The sequence below is a fragment of the Chiloscyllium plagiosum genome, unplaced genomic scaffold (assembly GCF_037043375.1).
Source record: "Chiloscyllium plagiosum isolate Xiang-an unplaced genomic scaffold, Cpla_swu_hap1 HiC_scaffold_14, whole genome shotgun sequence".
Lineage (NCBI taxonomy): Eukaryota > Metazoa > Chordata > Chondrichthyes > Orectolobiformes > Hemiscylliidae > Chiloscyllium > Chiloscyllium plagiosum.
Genome location: NW_028270152.1, coordinates 41,012,581 through 41,021,751, shown reverse-complemented (window position 1 = coordinate 41,021,751; position 9,171 = coordinate 41,012,581).

Below are 9,171 nucleotides of genomic sequence, written 5' to 3'. Positions count from 1 at the left end.
ATTATTCAGTTTTACAATTAAATTCTACAGTAATTCGGCGCTGTGATTGATTTAATACATTTGAGTAAGTCAAAATTTTCTATCATTGCAAAAGCTAAAATTAATCCTAAGTAATAGTTACCATTCTAAAGTGAACCATAAGTAATAGTTACGTTGTGTCATTATAACATGATTATGCAGAAAAATTAGTAGATGATAGATGCTGCAATCAGTCTGTAATTTACATATTTTCAATCCATCAGTTGAGTTGATAAATTTCATAAAGTATGAAAGGGAATTTCACAGAACACAGCAGCTTTAGTTTGTGTGCAAAATTGTATTAAAATGAAAGTGGTCTGTGTGTTCGAAACTATTCACACCACTAATAATCTATCAAACCGATGACAAATTAGGTTCAGATGCATTTGTAGATTGAGTTCTTCCAATGTTTTTCTCTTTGGGGAATGCAGTTCTTATTATATTTTTGTCAGTGTGTGTATGTCTACATCCTTCCTGTCACTCCTTATTACATCAGCTGGACCCTCAGACGATATTGCACAGTGAAGTCAGAATCATTAATAGGAAAGGATTTGCAATATGCTAGGCTGTCCTTTTTAATGATTTAGGACATAAGGAAAAGCTTTAACTTTCTCTTTAGATTCTCTCAGCTCTCTTGTCTGTGGAGCTTAGATGGGTAAGTATTTACTTACCTCCAGTAATGCCATTTTCTGCAAGTACTGACTAATCTTGGTTTTGGCAGAGATCTTGGACTGTTTTCAATTTTCTTCTTTTCCCTGAGAACAGGTCATTTAATCCCTTGAGCCTATTCTGCCATTCACTAAGGTCATAGCTGATCTGAACCTTAATATTGTAGACCTTCCTGTGCCTCATATACCTTAATAACCCCAATAAGCACAATATTATCAATCTCAGATTTAATCTCAACAATTGACCTTGTGTCAACTGCTTGATATGCAAGAGAGTCCAAACTTCTATTTCTTGTTTATGGAAGTATTTCTTCATTTTACTTACAAAAGGCAATGGGGAAACATCTAATCTCCACTTAACAGATCACGTTGTCAATTTTAAATTTCTGCACTTCCCCCACAAGTTGTTCTGTTTTCTCATGACCTGTTCTGATTTACGTTCGTAATTCAAAAACAATTAACAGCAACTAAAACATATTTCTGTAGCCAGATGTTTTTTGTCACTTGATTAACTGCTTTACTTAGTTGCCTTGAAGAATTTTACAAAACAGGCAAAAGTGGATATTCCAGCTAATGACACAGGCACGCATACAGTCAGTCAGATATAACACAATTGTTCCTTTCTCAAGCGGTCTGACGTTATAAGAAAATCATGCAATAGCCATGCCTTTTAAACTAATGAGGTCAGAATCGTGTTATAGCCAGTACAGGTTGGAAAAGTTTGTGTTCTACAAGTAAAGACCTAAATTGTTCAAATGTGTTGAAGCAAATTTGCATTGAAGAAATGCATGTTAAAGCAGGACTGACTGTACAACAAAAGCTTCAGTGAGAGGCCATTGCAATAGAAGCCCCTGGCACTGAGTGAGCTTCTTCACAGTGGAGCCAAAATGGCTGCCGCACATGAGCAGACGCAGCCCATGATGTCAGCTGACAGCGAGCAGCATCTCAGAGGGTGTGTGCCATTGACATCATCAGGCTGGGGTCAAAGGGGAGGGAGTGGCCAGGGGTGAAGGGGAAGGGGGTATGGGGGAGGGAGAAATGTGGGCTGTGGGTGAAGGGGACATAGGGGTGAAGGGGTAGCAGAAAATGGGGGCTTTGGGTGAGGGAGAGATGATAGAGCTGGATGGATGGAGGTGCAGCAAGTTAGGGTCTGGTGATGAGATGAAGGTGGGAGCAGAGCTTCCAAATGATATCAGGTCCCTCTCCATCACCTTGTGCCACCTGGAGGTGCTGTTTGCAACAGTTGTTGCTGAGCTCAAACTGAGCGCTTTTAAAAATAAGAACCAAAATTGCTGGAAATACTCAGCACGTCTGACGGTATCTCTGAAGAGAGAAACAAAATTTCCATCTCAGGTCAATGACATTCATCAGAACTGTTCTAATTTTTCCCCTTCTCAGATTCTGCCTGACTGACTGGGTATTTTGAGCATTTTCTATCTTTATATTTCATAGACTCATACAGTAGTGAAGTGGCCCTTCGGCCTATCAAGACTGTGCCATTCAAAACAATTACCTGCACTAGTCCCATTTTCCCACACTGGGAGCATAGCCTTAAATGCTATGACATTTCAAGTGTTCATCCAAGTACTTTTCAAAGGCTGTGAGATTTCCTGGCTCAACTTCCCTCCTGGACAGTGCATTCCAGAACCCCACAACCCTCTGTGTGGAAAAACATTTCCTCAAATTCTCTCTGAACTCCTGCCTTTCATTTAAAGTGTGTCCCCTTGTTCTCAACCCTTCCACTAAAGGAAACAGCTGCTTCCTTTCCACCCTGTCCATGCGCCTAATAATCTCACACCTTTCAAACTTCTCTGCTCCAAAGAAAGCAACCTAAGTTTACCCAGCCTGTCTTTATAGCTAAAATGCTCCATCCCAGCAACATCCTGGTGAGTTTCATCTGCAGCCCCTCCAATGCAATCACATCTTTCCTGGAGTGCAATGACCAGAACTGCACACAGTCCTCCAGCTGTGGCCCAGTCAGAGTTCTGCAAAGCTCCACAATAACCTTTACACCGCTGAGGCTAAACGCCAGCTCGCGGACACCTCCTCCTACTGCCCCCTTGACCATGACCCCACCTCCCACCACCAAACCATCATCTCCCAGACCATCCATAACCTCATCACCTCAGGGGATCTCCCATCCACCGCCTCCAACCTCATAGTCCCACAACCTCGCACGTCCGTTTCTACCTCCTGCCCAAAATCCACAAACCTGACTGCCCCAGCCGACCCATTGTCTCAGCCTGCTCCTGCCCCACTGAACTCATCTCTGCATACCTTGACACGGTCCTGCCCCCCTTAGTCCAAGAACTCCCCAACTACGTTCGGGACACCACCCATGCCCTCCACCTCCTCCATGATTTTTGCTTCCCCGGTTCCCAACGCCTTATCTTCACCTTATCTTCATCCAGTCCCTGTACACCTCCATCCCCCATCACGAAGGACTCAAAGCCCTCCGCTTCTTCCTATCCTGCCATACCAACCAGTACCCTTCCACTGACACCCTCCTTCGACTGACTGAATTGGTCCTCTTTCCAATCCTCCCACTTCCTCCAAACCAAAAGAGTAGCCATGGGCACCCGCATGGACCCGAGCTCTGCCTGCCTCTTCGTAGGATATCTGGAACAGTCCATCTTCCACAGCTACACTGGCACCACCCCCCACCTTTTCCTCCGCTACATCGATGACTGTATCGGCGCTACCTCGTGCTCCCACGAGGAGGTTTAACAGTTCATCCACTTTACCAACACCTTCCACCACGACCTCAAATTTACTTGGACAGTCTCAGACTCCTCCCTCCCCTTCCTAGACCTCTCCATTTCTATCTCGGACGACCGAATCAACACGGACATTTATTATAAACTGACCGACTCCCACAGCTACTTAGACTACACCTCCTCCCACCCTGCCCCCTGTAAAAACGCCATCCCATATTCCCAATTCCTTCGTCTCTGCCGCATCTGCTCCCAGGAGGACCAGTTCCAATACCGAACAACCCAGATGGCCTCCTTCTTCAAAGACTGCAATTTCCCCCCAGACGTGATCGACGATGCTCTCCACCACATCTCCTCCACTTCCCGCTCCTCCGCCCTTGAGCCCCGCCCCTCCAATCGCCACCAGGACAGAACCCCACTGGTCTTCACTTACCACCCCACCAACCTCCATATACATCTTATCATCCATCGTCATTTCCGTCATCTCCAAACGGACCCCACCACTAGGGATATAATTCCCTCCCCTCCCCTATCAGCGTTCCGAAAAGACCACTCCCTCCTTGACTCCCTTGTCAGGTCCACATCCCCCACCAACCCAACCTCCACTCCCGGCACCTTCCCCTGCAACCTCAAGAAATGCAAAACTTGCGCCCACACCTCCCCCCTTACTTCCCTCCAAGGCCCCAAGGGATCCTTCCATATCCGCCACAAATTCACCTGCACCTCCACACACATCATTTACTGCATCCGCTGCACCCGATGTGGCCTCCTCTATATTGGGGAGACAGGCCACCTACTTGCGAACGTTTCAGAGAACACCTCTGGGACACCTGGACCAACCAACCCAACCACCCCGTGGCTCGACACTTCAACTCCCCCTCCCACTTCACCAAGGACATGCAGGTCCTTGGCCTCCTCCATCGCCAGACCATAGCAACACGACGGCTGGAGGAAAAGCGCCTCATCTTCCGCCTGGGAACCCTCCAACCACAAGGGATGAACTCAGATTTCCCCAGTTTCCTCATTTCCCCTCCCCCCACCTTGTCTCAGACCCAACCCTCGAACTCAGCACCACCTTCCTAACCTGCAATCTTCTTCCTGACCTCTCCGCCCCCACCCCCACTCCGGCCTATCACCCTCACCTTAACCTCCTTCCACCTATTGCATTTCCAATGCCCCTCCCCCAAGTCCCTCCTCCCTACCTTTAATCTTAGCCTGCTTGGCACACTCTTCTCATTCCTGAAGAAGGGCTCATGCCCGAAACGTCGATTCTCCTGCTCCTTGGATGCTGCCTGACCTGCGCTTTTCCAGCAACACATTTTCAGCTCTGATCTCCAGCATCTGCAGTCCTCACTTTTTCCACAATAACCTCCCCGCTCTTATAACCTGTGCCTTACCTGATAAAGACAAACATCCCATATGCCTTTTTAACTACTCCATTTGCCTGTCCTGCCATCTTCAGGTATCTGTGGACAAGTACCCCAAGATCCCTTTGTTCCTCTAAGCTTCCTAGTGTTTTGACATTCAGTGGTGGGCAATTTGTTGGAGGGAATCCTGAGGGACAAAATTTACGTGTTCGACAAGATTCCTCACGGGAGATTGGTTAGCAAGGTTAGATCTCACGGAATACAGAGAGAACTAGCCATTTGGATACAGAACTGGCTTGAAGGTAGAAGACAGAGGGTGGTGGTGGAGGGTTGTTTTTCACACTGGAGGCCTGTGACCAGTGGTGCGCCAAAAGGATCGGTGCTAGATCCACTGCTTTTTGTCATTTATACAAAATAAGTGGATGTGAACATAGGAGGTATAGTTAGTAAGTTTGCAGATTATACCAAAATTGGAGGTGTAGTGGACAGCAAAGAAGGTTACCTCAGAACACAGTGGGATCTTGATCAATTGGGCCAATGGGCTGAGGAGTGGCAGATGGAGTTTACTTTAGATAAATATGAGGTGCTGCATTTTGGAAAAGCAAATCAGAGCAGGACTTATACACTTAATGGTAAGGTCCTAGGGAGTGTTACTGAACAAACAAACCTTGGAGTGCAGTTTCAGAGTTCCTTGAAAGTAGAGTTGCAGGTATAGGATAGTGAAGGTGTTTGGTATGCTTTCCTATATTGGTCAGAGCATTGAGTACAGGAGTTGGGAGGACATGCTACAGCTGAATAGGACATTGGTTAGTCCACTGTTGGAATATGGCATGCAATTCTGGTCTTCTTCCTATCAGAAATATGTTATGAAACTTGAGAGGGTTCAGAAAAGACTTACAAGGAAGTTTCCAGGATTGAAGGATTTGAGCTCTAGGGAAAGGCTGAATAGGCTGAGGCTGTTTTCCCTGGAGCATTGGAGGCTGAGGGGTGACCTTATAGAGGTTTATAAAATCATTAGAAGCATGGTTAGGATAAATAGACAAGGTCTTTCCCTGAGGTGGGGTAGTCCAGAACTAGAGGATATAGGTTTAGGATGAGAGGAGAAAGATATAAAGAGACGTGAGGGGCAACGTTTTCACACAGAGGGTGATGCATGTATGGAATGAGCTGCCAGAGATAGTGGTGTAGGCTGGTAGAACTACAGCATTTAAAAGACACCTGGATGGATAAATGAATAGAAAGGGCTTCGAGGGATATGGGCCAAGTGCTGCCAAATGGGACTAGTTTGGGTTGGGACAACTGGTTGGCATGGACACATTGGACTAAAGGGTATGTTTCCCTGCTGTACATCTCTATGACTCTGTGAGTACTTCCTTCTCTTGTTCATTCTTCCAAAGTGTATCACCTCAAATTTATCAAGATTAAGTTCCATCAACCACTGATCTGCCCATCCACTTATATTCTCCTTTCAGATTTTCAGTCTCCAGTGCTTTCTTTATGCTTAGTTTTTGAAAAGTCTGCAGCTTCTCAGATTGGGGAAGTTGTGTTGATGCTGTGAGAGTGGGTTAATTGTTGCCATGCTTTTTGGCAATGTCTGGGCCGCATTGCTTCCCTTTGCTGCTGTGCAGGTGAAGATGTTGCTGCAGGAAGGGCATTCAAAGAAGGCTGTTCTATTTGGAGATGCACAAAACCCTCCAGTGTTAAGTGTTGGGTGATGAAAGCTCATGGTCAGGTACATTGGCAGTGAGACAGGCTTACTGCAAAAGACATTCGTGAACAGCACGGTGGCAATGGACGGCACAGTGGCAGAGACCTGGGTTCAATTCCCGCCTCATGCAACCGTCTGTGTGGAGTTTGCACATTCTCCCCGTGTCTGCGTGGGTTTCCTCCCACAGTCCAAAAAAAAATGCATGTTAGGTGAATTGGTAGTGCTAAATTGCCATAGTGTTAGGTTTAGGGGTATGGGTGGGTTGCTGTTTGGAGGGCTGGTGTGAACTTGTTGGGCCAAAGGGCCTGTTTCCACACTTTAAGTGGAAAGTTGTCATCAGAAAGTTGTCAAATATAATAATTCGTCAGAGTGTGGTGCTGGAAAAGCGCAGCAGATCAGGCAGCATCCGAGGAGCAGGAGAATCGACATTTCAAGCATAAGCCCTTCATCAGGAAAAGAGCTTACGATGGAAGGCTTATGGCCAATTCTTCTGCTCCTCGGATGCTGCCTGATCTGCTGCGCTTTTCCAGCACCACACTCTGACTCATTAATATATTTGACAACTTTCTGATGATAATCCATTAGTGTATGTGAAATTGTTGAATCATGCAGGTCAAAATAAAACTTGATATACTATCAAGAAAAATCAATCTAGTTAAATTGATTTATCAGATGTCTGCTGTAGTAATGTGAAGGAGGGTCTCAAATATGAGATTCTATTTGTATTGCTGTGCATTACAAAGTATTCAGTTGTGATTCAGTGTATAATTGTTACTCTGAGATGACTATTTTCATTCTTAATTACAATAGAGAAATGTCTATGAAATCTAGCAGTTATTATCGGAATGCATCTTAATGTAAACAGGCTCACCTTATTTATCTTACATTGGGAAGGTATGAAACAGTATATCTCATTTATACAAGGAACAGTCTGAAAGAGTTATTGGCAGACATTTAGTTTAGATTGGGAACTATGACCTTTGTTGGAGTTCATGTAATTTCTAGGAAATGTTCTTCCAGTTTAAAAAAAAAATTGCAAAATATTAAAAATCATTAAGTGGGGCACAAGTTTATTCCACTAGAAAGAGAGTGTAAAAAATTAAATATGGCAAAATTCGCAAATGGTTAAATCTTCACTACAGATGGATTAAACTCTGAAATCTACGTCTCCATCGTGTATTCTGTTTGCAAAATGCATGATTAAAATTTTATTTCATAGTGATTGGATGGTAACTTAAAAATTCCCTTGACTGGGGAATTCAATTCGCAATATCAACTTGGCAAAAATAAATGAAATCTATCTTCCTGTCTCATTTTAGTAATTGAACATAGTTAGAAGAGAAAAACTCATCTGTCAACTAGATTTTGGTATTCTGCACCTGGCAAGTGTCTGGCAGTGTCGCAGGCTGATACATCTGCCAGTTTTGACTTTGCCTGTTGTCTGCATATGATGGATAAATCAAGATTATATATCGACCTTTAAGGGGAAATCAAATTTCTCACTGTCCATATGTAGCATATTGATGCTGACCCATTGATTGTTATTTTCATAAGTTGCTTTATTTCATTATTTGTTATGGTAGTTATCTTACACCCAGCTTATCATCTGGACATATCCTAATTATACCTTATCTATGCAGTAACTTGATCCTATGGTTAATATTCTTCCTCTGAAATCTGTGGTTTCAAACCCCACTCCAACATATAACCTAAGCTATTGCTTTGAAGGGATGCTGAGGGACAACTAGACTGTTGGAGATACTATGCTTTTAATGCAATAATAAGCCAAGGCCCTGTCAGGTGACTGTAATAGATACCGTGGCAGTATGTGTAGATGACCAAGAGAGTTTTTCCAGTGTCATGAGTAAAATTATCCTTTAACCTACATCACAAAATCGATTACCATTTAATTCCCTCTCATTGCTCTTTGTGGCACCTTGCAATGTCTAAATTGCCTGCGACATATACCTTTAAAACAACAGTGATGACACATTGAAAAATAAGCTGTGCAACATTTTGGGGTATCCTGAGGTTGTAGAAGTTGCCATATAAATGCAAGTTTTGAAGAATTAGAATGTGCTTTTGTCAATCATACGACAGTATAAATTGCTGCTCCCTTTGAAATTTGGCATTCTTTCATTTGGCCTGATGCATACAGATTAAAATTTGACACAGATGGAGGTGGTGGTGTATTAGTGATGTCACTGAACTGGTAATCCAGAAGCTCAGGCTAATGTTCTGGGAATATGGATTCAAATCTTACCATTGCAAACGGTGAAGTTTGAATTTGATTTTAAAAGTCTGAGGATTAAAAGCCATGCTAGTGATGACCTTATAACCAATGTTGATTGGTGCAAAACTCTATCTGGTTCACTAATGCCCTTTAAGGAAGGAATTCTGTCACCCTTATCTAGTCTGACCTACCATGTGACTCCAGATTCACAGCAGTATGATTGACTCTTAACTCTGCTAACAGTGGCCAACAAGCCACTAAATCCAAGGACATTTAGGGATGAGTAAGAAATATTGGCCTAATCATTGATGTCCAGATCCTGTAAACACAGAAAAATATGGGGCATCAACTGATCCTGTCCTTTTGGACGATATAGTATGTCATTGATTCTATGGAACATGCATTCCTATGGTCATAGTTTGCTAAAATAATTGTGATCTCAGTTATTAGTGTTAGACTTTAA